Below are 11,174 nucleotides of genomic sequence, written 5' to 3' on the forward strand. Positions count from 1 at the left end.
AGCACTTTGGGAGGCCAACGAGGTCAGGAGATCGAGACCATCCTGGCTAACAGGGTGAAGCCCCCACCTCTACTAAAAATACAAAAACAAAACAATTAGCTGGGTGTGGTGGCAGGGGCCTGTAGTCCCAGTTACTCAGGAGGCTGAGGCAGGAGAATGGCGTGAACCCGGAAGGCAGAGCTTGCAGTTGGCCAAGATCGCGCCACTGTGCTCCAGCCTGGGCAACAGAGCAAGACTCCGTCCAAAAAAAAAAAAAAAAAAAATTTGCATAATCATAATCCCATGTTAATCATTGTCTAGCTCTGCAGACTCTATTAACAGTTTCCGGAAAAGCAACCTGTTCTGGATATTATTACATGTTTAAATTAAATGAGTTCTCTTCTTTTAAAAGAAACAGAACCAAGAACCAATGGCTTTCAGAGAATGATGAACTCTCCAACGATAGCCCCTGCCAAAAGTAATGTGACATGAGAGTCTAGAAACTATTTTCTACACTGAAATAAAATGCGCATTACACTGGCGGTAAACTATTTCTAGATGCATGAAAGCATCCGCATAGCACAAATGCTTAGGCAGGTATCTCCTGGAGAAGAGCATCCCCAGATGAACGTACTTCCTCTGTAATGGGTGATGGGCAGGAGAACGGAAACACCTGAGCACCGGACTGGAGGTAAAAAGTCCTATGTGGGACTGATTAGATTTGGAATCCTGTAAGTTGTGAGTCATTTATGAATCTCAGATTACCATATGTAAAATGAAGGGTTTTTCATGAATGGCTGCAATCTAGAGTTTCTATTCACAACTGTTCTTAAATGTGCTGATTCTAATTGGGGATAGAAAGATGAGCTCTTTACTTCCTCCCCAGTCCCCTGATTTTTGCTAGTCTGTTGCTTTTCTCTGTACTAATTTCCTCTTCTACAGTTTTTATAACAACAATGTTAAAAAGGCTAACTGGCTGGAGAAGTATGGCAGATAGAGTGAATTCCAATGGAAAGAGCCAATAAGAAGACGCTTTACAGAGGAGGTGACTGATGAGCACAAGGACCTTGGGAGCTCTAAACATGGCGGAAGTTTAGGTTGTAAGAAGGAAGGTTTAGCAAAGGGAAGATTTCAAGGACTTTGTGGTCTGTGTTAAGGCACAGGGATAAAATGGAAATCATTACACTCCCTCCGCCTCTCCCGGTTCGTGTGTCCAAAAATGACCAACTCAAGCTCCATTGTCTCTTGCCTGATGCCTTCCTTGGTCACTTGCTGGATACACTCTCCTGAAACAGTGACTTTGTCATTCTTTCATTTTTAAAAAGCATATTCCTAATGTAGAGAGTCTGGAGAGGAGCAATGGTAAAGGCAAGAAAACGAGTTTGCAAATTGTTGTAAATGATTCATAAAATAGATATTGATGTTGTTAATTAAGGCAGTAGCCTGGGATAAAGAGGAGCCCATGGGTTTAAGAGATGTTAAGAAGGCAGAGTAAGCAGTACTTTCTTTCTTTTTTCTTTTTCTTTTTTTTTTTTTTTTTTCAAGACCAAGTCTTAGTCTATTGCCCAGGCTGGAGTGCAGTGGCACGATCTTGGCTCACTGCAACCTCTTCAAGCAATTCTCCTGCCTCAGCCTCCCGAGCAGCTGAGATTACAGGTGCCTGACACCACGTCCAGCTAATTTTTGCATTTTTAGTAGAGACAGGGTTTCACCATCTTAGCCATGCTGGTCTCGAACTCCTGACCTCGTGATCCACCCACCTCGGCCTCCCAAAGTGCTGGGATTACAGGCGTGAGCCACCGCGCCCGGCCAATACTTTCTTATTAACTGAATATTGAGGTAGAGGATGAGTGGCATGAGAGATAGTGAAAAAAAGCCCAGGGTAATTCCAGGTCTGACTTACGTAACTGAAGGGACATAACGCCATTTATTAAAACAAGGGTGTCTGCAAATTATTTGATTGAGGAAACAGAGAAAATGAGTTTAATTTTGCATATATGTTTTTGAGATGTTTGTCTCTGGTGCTTAACTATTTGTATAGCATTTGCTTAGGAGATAGAGCTGGTCAGAGATTTGGGGTTATCGCCAACTGAGACCAATGAGTAGTTTAGATCCTCACTATTCAAAGTGTAGTGTATGGCCCAGCAGCATGGACATCATTTGAAAGTTTGTTTGAAATGCATAATTTCATCCTTCATCCCAGACCTATTGAATAAGAATCTGCATTTTAAGATTTCCAGGTAATTTATATGTACATTAAAATTGGAAAGCACTTGTTTACATTACTCAGAGGAATGCATTGGGAAAAATAAGCTCAAGGATGGAACATGAGAGACATCAGCATTCAAGAAGCAGGCAGGAAGAATGGTTAGCAATGGAGACTAAGGAGGCACATTTAGAGACCTTAGAAGAGGGTGTGGAAAAACGGTATCACGGAAGCCAGAGAAAGACAGGGTTACAAGATGAAAGGTGTAAACAAGATGTTAACCCCTGAAAATTCCAGTCAGATGAGCTCAGATCTGACTACTGAGGAATTGATGGCTTCAATGTTTATAAGAGTGCATAGACCCAAGGAAGTGGGTGGAGGCCTGACAAGGAAGTGATGGAAAACTTTTTTGGAGAAGTTTGGCCTTGAAGAGGTAATGGCCATGGCTGAGGGAGAGAGTGGGTGGGTAGAAAGCAAGGTCTGAAATGTAGAATTGTTTTTTCTCTTCATAGGAAAAAAATTGTGATCATGTTTATAAATTGAAAAGATTAAAAATACATGAAAGGGAAGACTGATGTTAATAATTGGACAGCATCTTGACTATGACTGAGAAAACAATGTGAGGATGGACTGACATTGAGCAGAAGGGTCCTTCCCTTGGACAAGAACATGAGCGCGATCGCATGCAAATATGGGTAATGTCTTGATGTGGTTAGTTGGTTGTTTTAGAGCATGACAATGGAGAGACTTTCTGGATTTTCTTTGTGAATGAAAGGCAAGATCTTTTGCGGGGTGGTGAAGATATGGTAGAGCCCTGGGAGAAATGGAAGAGGATGCTGACAGGTCTGCAAAACTGCTCTTAGAAGTGGCTGTAAATCATGAGCACCAACCTCACTCGGTGGGTGAATACCGCGCCCGCCGGCTGTTTTTTTTTTTTTTTTTTAATTATGTTTACAAGATGTTCAATGTTACATCAAAAAAGTGAAAATAGCCTAAATATCCAAGAGTAAGAAAATTTTAACACCCAACATGAAGTGATAAGCTTCTGTTGTTATTAAATGTAATAAATATGAGCATTTGTCAAACATGGACATGACATATATATAGAAAAAGCAAGATATAAATCTATATGTTCAATAATATTGGACATGGGTAGCATACATCTAAACATAGATAGAGAACCAAGTACTACAATATGGATGGGGAATGCAACCTTCCTTTCTCAATTTCAGATGCCTGAGGAGAGAACGCCCCCAGAGGATCACGGCGTCTGAAGAGATTACTCTGGCATTCTACCAGGACCGTCGCTCCATTTTCTTCTCTTCTTTATTTTGGTCTGAAAAGCTCTTTTCCTACCTATTTTATTTTTCCTCTGTATAGTACCAAACGTATCTTCTTATTTCTGTTGAATTTTACACAGGATTTTATTTTAGGATGTATTTTCAATCTCAGTTTCTTGTTTTCCCAGCTCAACATGTTTTGTTTGTTTTTTAAAATTCATTTTACTTGTTTTTTGTAACACTGATTTTGAATCACTACTGAGGATGTCATAGTAATAGCATGTTTTTTGTTTGTTTGTTTGTTTGTTTTTGAGACCAGAATCTCACTCTGTCGCCCAGGCTGGAATGTAGTGGCGTGATCTTGGCTCACTGCAAGCTCTGCCTTCTGGGTTGACGCCATTCTCCTGCCTCAGCCTCCCGAGTAGCTGGGACTACAGGCACCCACCACCACACCCGGCTAATTATTTGTATTTGTAGTAGAGATGGGGTTTCATCGTGTTAGCCCAGGATGGTCTGGATCTCCTGACCTCATGATCTGCCTGCCTCAGCCTCCCAAAGTGCTGGGATTATAGGCGTGAGCCACTTCTCCTGTCCCATAGTATGTTTTATAATTGTTCTGAAATCAAGTAATAAGGTACCTTTTTTTAATGAAGGTGAGATAAGTTTCTGGCAAATATAGAACTTGAGAATTAATGAAGTGTATACTTCTCATTTTCTACTCTAACCTTTTGAATTTAATACAATTTTAACATGGAATATTTCCATGAAATTACAAGAGAACTTTGATGTTTGTTTCTGCATTCTGGGCTCCCAGAAACATGGTGTAGTGTGGTCTGACCTGCAAATCTTTGGAAATTTATAAAGGGTTTCATTGTCTGATCTTAACCAAACCCCAATCCTTAATAACATAGCCCAGTAAATGTATATGGTTTTTTTCCTCTATTAAATGAATTACAATTCTCTGCTAGCTACCAGCACAAGGAAAATTAAACAGAAAACCTTTCTTCCCTTATAGTCCCTGAATTCTACCAGTGTGGAAGAGTGAGAAGAACCCAAGCTTTGGAGTTTTACAGCTGCAGGATCAGAAACTATAGCCTGTTTCACTACCCAAAATTAGGCAAGTTTTCTGGGGTCATCTAGCCTCTATGACCTCATCTGTAACAAGAGGCTTCACTGTGGGTTAAGTGAGATAATGGGTAGAAATGGAACGGTCTGGGTCAGGCGTAGTGGCTCATGCCTATAATCCCAGCACTTTGGGACGCCAAGGTGGGCAGATCGCCTGAGGTCGGGAGTTTGAGACCAGCCTGACCAACATGGAGAAACCCCATCTATACTAAAAATAGAAAATTAGCCGGGCGTGGTGGTGCTTGTCTGTAATCCCAGCTACCTGGGAGGCTGAGGCAGGAGAATTGCTTGAACCTGGTAGGTGGAGGCTGCGGTGAGCTGAGATCGTGCCATTCGACTCCAGCCTGGGCAACAGGAGTGAAACTCTATCAAAAAAAAAAGAAAGAAAGAAATGGAATAGCGTGGTAGGGTGATTCCCAAACTGCTGCACATTACAATGATGTGGGAAGCTTTTAGAAACCCAGCTTCCAGATTCCACGCAACATCCATGAAGTCAAAATATTAGGCATGGGAATCAGGCATCAACATTTTTTAAAGATCCAAGATGATTCCATTGAGCAGCAAAATTTGGAAACCAGTGCCTAGCACAAAGCAGGTACTCCACAAAAGTCAACTTTCTTTATCTTTCAATTTGCCAGCTTTCAGGTAACACTTCCTTATTTAAAATTCTGCAGCAGAGTGGCACAGCATACGTAAATGCTACACTGACATCTTGCCACATGTCGTACTTTACTGCAGTGGAAAATAATGAGGAGCTCTCCAATACCCATTATTAAAGTGTCACACAAGTGTTTCATCCTATCCAGTCACATTTTTCAGTGGCTTCCAATTCACACTTTCGTAAATGAGGCTGTTTCCTCTTCCTATAACTTAGATGACATAGAAACAGACATGCCCTCAAGTATCATATTAGCTTTTTTTCAGAACTTCTTTAGTTTTCTAGTGAGGCATCTGTGCCTCCTAGAAAAGCACTTTAGAGCCTGCTATATAGAAAAGTAAATTTTCTTACAACTGGTCTGAAGCATATGTATTATTCTTTTAGGTCTGATGTATCAAATGCCCATGGCCCTGATACATCAGGTATCAGGTATGCCTGTGTTTCTTTAATCTACAACGATCATTTTATATGATGTGCTGGCACCTTGCCCAGCACACTCCTTTACCTATAGCAGGTTTAGCAGGCTGGGTAATTGCCCCTTTTAAAGTTATCTGCACTCAACACTGCCCTGTCTGATAAATGCAATTAGAAGCAAATCCTTGGGCGTGTCACCCCAGACTTTTTATTAAGCTCATATGGCACTCTCATTGCCACTATTTCTCACCAGGTTGCTCATTAGCCAAAGGTTTGGATCATTCATATCAGACAGTGACTTTCCAACCCATCAGACTCCCTTGTTCACCTTATATATAAACCACACAGAGAAGAAACTGGGGTTTTGTATGCCTGAAAGCAGACAGTGGCCATAACAAAAGCAATAAACAGAAATCCTAGAGATAGTGATGACAGAAGAAATGTGTTTGCAAACAGGTGAGAGGGAGCAGTTTGTGTTGGCACTGAAAGCAGCCAGAGGAAGCCTCGGAGTGAGACAGAAGTTGACCCATGCAACGAACTTTCACCACTGACCAGTCAAAGAAAAGGACTGAGGAGAGTCTCAATAATGTTAGAGGTTTATTTTGACAAGCTTAAGAATGCACCTGGGAAAAAAGGAACACAAAACCACAAGAACAATCTGTGATCCACACTTTTTCCGAAGAGAGCCTGGGAATTTTAGTATTTAAGGGGAACAGCAGGCAGTGGGAGAAAGAGGAAGAAAAGAAAAAAGGGGGAGGGTAGAGAAAAGCAGCAAGCAGTTGCATTCTGTGGAGTCTTTGATCAGTGTCCACTGAATCCACATTTCACACGTCAAAGAGGTAGAGAAATAGTCAATTATGCATTCATCTCACACTCAGTGAATCTGCATTTTTACATAAGATAAAATAAACATAAAGTAGAGGAAGTAGTCAGATATGCACTTGCGAACCCAGAAAATCTGAGATGGGTCTCAGTTAATTTAGAAAGTTTATTTTGCTAAGGTTGAGGACACATCCGTGACACAGCCTCAGGAGGGCCTGAGAGCATGTGCCCAAGGCGGTTGGGACACAGCTTGATTTTTACATTTAGGGAGACAGGAGACATCAATCAATATATATAAGAAGTACATTGGTTGGGTCTGGAAAGGCAGAACAACTGGATACAAAGGCAGGAATACTCAAAGCTGGGAGGGGGCTTCCAGGTCACAGATAGTTGAGACACAAACAGTTACAATCTTTTCCATTTCAGATGAGCCTTTCCAAAGGAGGCAATCAGATATGCTTCCTTTGGTGGGGGGGGCGGGTGGGGGGAAATTTTAGTTCTGTCCTTTGTCCTTTGTTCCAGGATATGTGAAGATAAGCTTTTCACTTGCATTATCTGAGCGAAATTCGACAGAACTGTTTCAGGGTAAAGATCTTGGGACCCACAAAGAATTTGGTTTAGAGCAAATTGTGAGGGAGGTATGTATCCTTTTAGATCTGTAGCTGTCTTATTTAGGAACTAAATGGGAGGCTGGTTTGCATGACCCAGTTCTCAGCTTGACTGTTCCCTTTGGCTTAGCGAGCATGGGGTCCAGAGATTTTATGTTCCTTTTACAGCACCCAGGAGGAACTGAGCATGAGCCTAGTTCTCACAGCCTTAAGGAGCACTAACTGAAGTGCTCAGTTAGCAGCATTTGAATTCATTATTTCACAGCTCATCCTTAATCAAATTATTATTACTATTATTTTTGAGACAGAGTCTTGCTCTGTCGCCCAGGCTGGAGTGCAGTGGCACAATCTCAACTCACTGCAAGCTCTACCTCCCGGGTTCACACCATTCTCCTGCCTCAGCCTCCCAAATAGCTGGGTCTACAGGTGCCCACCACCACACCCGGCCAAATTATGTTTAATATTATTCTAAAACTGGAGTTTTACCTTAAGCTCAATATTTTGAGGTAATCTTAGCAGCAGGTGGACCTTAGCTCACTAAGAGCATCAGAGCTCTTAGTTACTTCACTCATCAGTGTCTTGGCTCCTCTTCTGGAAGCCATAATGAACTTCATCCATCAGTCCCCACGTACTCCTGTAAGCGCCGGCCCCTGTTCTTTGCTTCTGGGAAGCATCCATCTGGTCCTGTATTGCTGTCGTTCCTTTTCTGTCTGTTTTCCTATGCAAACCAATCTATCATTCTATTTTGTTGCCCCATTTCCAAGTCACTTGACCAGATAGATAAGCACCTAAAAACGGTTCAGTAATTTAAGTTTAAAAATTAGGAGCAGGAAATAATGTCAACCAGAATGGTAAGAAGATACTGAAGGTGGGACTTGTGGAGGGGTTGGCGTTGTGGACGTCCTTAAGACATAAGACTTTATTGTAACAGTAAAAACAAAGGAGACACATAATTAATACAAGATTCTTTTTATCAAAGAGGAAACACTGTCATTTTCTCAGAAATCTAATACTATTCTAAGACTTAAGTCTAAAATGTATCGGGAGTGCCTTCTAAGTGACTGTGGAAAGAGTGAAATAGTAACCATATATTTTGAATGAGTGATTCTAGATCGTGGCTTCTATTTTTATGCCCACTCTTCTCCCTTTGTGTCTTGTAAACTCACTTATAACCAGATCATAATAATAAAACTAAAATGCAGAGCGGCCACACAGTATGTGACTAAGCACGCCAGCTCTGAGGCCAGACTTTTTGGTTGGGATCTCAACGCTATGTTAATTTCCTCATTTGAAAGACCAGGATAATACAGTCTTCTAAGAGGGGGTTGTTATTAGGGTGGACCTGGTAAATAGGGTGGACCATATAATTTATCATACAGATGGATGCTCTAGAAAGTGCAGTGATGTTTACTTGTCAAATTATTATCATGCTATTTTAACTATATTTTCTTATATGCTTTACTTGGAATATTTAAATTAGCCTATATATAACTACAGTCTAAAATCCATAGTTCAGGAAAATTGTGGTTGTATTTTGTCCCTTTAAAAAAACAAAGGGGCATTGGTACCTAAATCATTGATCCCTGCAAAATGCAAGAGGTTGCGTGGAGGTAAAACATAATGCCTCCAACCTGCTAGTTCTTTACACATGTTGACCTAAGGAACATACAAGCTGGATATTCTTTAGGTTGTCTCTTTTCATTGTTAGACCACTGAATAGCAAAGTACTTGGTCTGCATTAGATTTATTTACTTTTAAAAGTAAATAAACTACGATTTAATAACAGGTCCTTGAATTTTTTTCACGAGCTGAAGTAACAACTATAGAGTATCTATTCATCTATCCTAGAAAATCCCTGATAAAAGCACTGCGTTTTCTTAATCAGTGTCCTTTTCTGTAGAATAAATTTCTGTTATGCTTCTTTATCAGTAAAATGACAAACAAATTAAGAAATAACCTCAAACTTAACAAAACAGAAGAAAGGCTTCCCTGAAGGTCTTGGAGAACCACATGAGATCAGATCATAACCCAAGGTCTGCCCTGAGAAAAGGGAAGAGCCATGGATCTGCCACACCTCCCTTCCTCTTGTCTAACCGGAGATGAGAAACTAAACTTAATTTTCATGATCTTACTATGTTAGCCTCATATGTAATCATCTTCTCTTTTGTCTAAATGGTTCTATTTTCGCCTTCTAGTTAACTATCATATATGAGGCATATGAATATATTTCTCTCAGATCCCATTCAGAAGTTGTAAAGGAACACATGATTAATAAGTCAAATATTTCTACATTACATGGAAGAAAGTGTGAAACAGTTAAGAGGATGGGTATTGGTCCCAAAGAGACCAGAGTTTAAATCCTTACTGTGTATTATCTATATGATCTGCACATGTCACTTATTTTTAATGAGTTTTAGTTTCCTCATTTACAAATAGTGTGACACTTGTCCCAAAGGATTGACTTGAGGATTTAGTAAGATAACAGATGTAGAGAGTGTCTTCACAGTGCCGGGCTCATGTCAGGCCCTCGATAAATATCAATCTGATTCCCCTTCTCCTGCCCTACTATCATCCTTCTGGCTCAGAGCAGCCAAAACTGGAAAAATAGGCTCCACCCAGAAACTATAACAAGATGATAAAGCAGCGTTGGATGGATCAGGGGTAATCTACTGAGTTATCCCTGTTTTAAACCATCGTGTTTGCTGCTGTGCATAGGAGAACTACCCCATGCTGAAGGGCACGTGGAACATTTGCACAGTTGCTGTTGGGAACTTAAAGAACAACAGTTCCTTTAACCAAGCCTAGGGCAGTGTGGAGATGAGCGCCAGGTGGGACGCAGGTCCCTCTGCTACAAGCTTGACTGCCATTGGAAGCTGGGAGACACCAAAGGGTGGCCCCAGGGGCTCTCTGTCTTCTTATGGTGACTAAAAAATGCACATTCCTGCATTGATAAAAATGGGTGTTTTTATTACATGAAAATCTATGTACTTACTGTCTGTGTTCTTCCCAACATTCAACCGACTTTTCTACCTGATGCAAAATGCAGGAGGGCAGTTCATGACTTCTTCCTCTCTTCCTCTTCTCCTCCTATTCTCCCTCTTTCTTCTCCCTCCTTCCTCCTTCCCCTCCTACTGATGTTTTTATTTCTATCAACAAAAATGAGAAAAACCACTTTCAGTACAAAGTAAGTCTGAAACCATATCAAAATATTTAGATCTTTAGTAGATTGAGAAAAAAACACAGGAACTTTTTCAACTTGCACGAATAAAAACGTCAAGATTATTAACTCTGTTCTTTATTTTTAGTGGAATATAAAAAGGTTTATTGATAATTTCTGCTGAGCAAGATTACTTCAGATTTTATATCATCTAGGCCTTAAGATTTACTAGAATTTTAATGTACAATTCTAAAGATGTGCCCACAAAACATCCCTTAGTGTTGTTTGAACAATAAGGGTACGTGCTACAAACACATGGAGAAAAACGTGCAGAGCTATTCGTGCAAGAAATTAGTGGCCATTTAAATTCCTCACTTATCAACAAAATAATAGATTCCTTCATCCTAAAGAGCTCAAGTGTATTTTAGGTCCATGCCGTAAATATTTAAAACTATCTCATCTCACGGAAAATTTCTGTAACACATGACCTTTGCAAAATTGCAACCTTTATTCTTCAAGTGAAGCTTGGTTTCTGCTGGTCACCACAATGTTCTTGTGGACATCATGCGTAACTGAGGTTGAATTGTAATTGCTAGCAGTGGAGAGAGCCTGCCGCAAATCAAGTCAATTGAATTTTGTGTTCACAGATGCTTTGAGTTTTACAGAGTCTTATATTCCACTTTCAAGTGCATCGTTCAGGACACAGGCCCATTTTCCATATCCCAGCTCACCAAACCAGTCCAAGACTATTTCAGAAGCTTTCCTGAGTATATAATACAGACCAATGCTAGGCTGTAAACTAAATATAAAATTCTTTTTTTTTTTTTGAGACGGAGTCTCACTCTGTCGCCCAGGCTGGAGTGCAGTGGTGTGATCTCGGCCCACTGCAAGCTCCGCCTCCCAAGTTCACGCCATTCTCCTGCCT

The sequence above is a fragment of the Macaca thibetana genome, chromosome 15 (genome assembly GCF_024542745.1).
Source record: "Macaca thibetana thibetana isolate TM-01 chromosome 15, ASM2454274v1, whole genome shotgun sequence".
Taxonomy (NCBI): Eukaryota; Metazoa; Chordata; class Mammalia; order Primates; family Cercopithecidae; genus Macaca; species Macaca thibetana.